The sequence below is a fragment of the Parus major genome, chromosome 12 (genome assembly GCF_001522545.3).
Source record: "Parus major isolate Abel chromosome 12, Parus_major1.1, whole genome shotgun sequence".
Taxonomy (NCBI): domain Eukaryota; kingdom Metazoa; phylum Chordata; class Aves; order Passeriformes; family Paridae; genus Parus; species Parus major.
This window is the reverse complement of record NC_031781.1, coordinates 19,667,351-19,668,443: the sequence shown is the minus strand read 5'-3', so window position 1 is coordinate 19,668,443 and position 1,093 is coordinate 19,667,351. Positions and strand designations below refer to the sequence as shown.

At 45.0% G+C, this 1,093-nt stretch overlaps 1 protein-coding gene across 1 annotated transcript in view; it reads right to left on the bottom strand.

Annotated features, from left to right (window-relative positions):
- Positions 1–1,093, bottom strand: part of GRM7 (glutamate metabotropic receptor 7) — a gene marked incomplete at its 5' end in the record, with an annotated part of 192,648 nt that overhangs the window by 20,587 nt on the left and 170,968 nt on the right. The window lies entirely within an intron of this gene.

Sequence of the window (1,093 nt, the reverse complement as noted above, 5' to 3'; positions counted from 1 at the left end):
ACACCAACACCCATTTTACACCAATTTTTCACCAGTTTGCATGAGTCACACACCATGCCAGGCCAGGCTGCAGCACTGCACACACCAACACCCATTTTACACCGATTTTTCACTGTTTTGCAGGTGTTACACACCAGGCCTGGCCAGGCTGCAGCACTGCACACTCACACACACACACACACACTCACACTCACACACACTCACCCCCCATTTTACACCCATTTTTAAGCTGTTTGCAATGAAGATGTGGGAGCTGAGACCTTTGCACTGCAGCCACCGTGATGTCCCACACAAATCCCCTGCCTGCTCCACAACAGCCTCGGTGCTGGGGACTTTCAGTGGCCTTAACACAGTTCCCACAGCGAGTCATGGCACAGCTTTGGCTCATTTATTCACAGTGCCCATCAGATCTGGACTGGAATAATTCTGATATAAATCAGGGTTCAGCTGAGCTGTATGTTATAGAAGAGATATATAATATATATATATCTATAATATAATATAATAACACAGGTTAGTAGAAATTTCTGACTTTTAAAAACATTGAGGAAGGTGGGATTTTCTTGCTTTTACTGTACTGTAATTCTCTACAATTCACTGAAATAACTTTGCAGAGGGTACACAAGGATTTCTGTGCTCGTGACGCTCAGCTGCGCTCATTACTGTGAAAAAATATCTTCAAGTCAGAGAACAGGTACTGAGATGAGTATTCAAAGAAACCACAGGGATTAAAAATGTACTCTGCAAATATTCAGGGGTAGAAAAGCCTTTTTTACCTCCTTTTTTCTAAACCGTCTTTTCAGAGGACGCACGTAACGGATAAACCAGAACAATTGTCACGACTTGAGAGGATCCAGCACAATTAAAAGGCACAGAGACAGCACAGTCCAGGTGTGAGGCAGCTGAAGAGGCAGCAGCAGCATCTCTGCAGATCCTCTTCAGAAATTGAATATACAGGAAATCCAGAGATGGGAGAAGCGTCACACACTGAGGGTGGCTGTTCAGAACGCTGTTTCCTCTCCTCCTCCCATTCAGTGCTCAGCAGGCTGAACTTCTGCTGGAGGAACACTGAGAGAACAGCAATGTCTCCAGC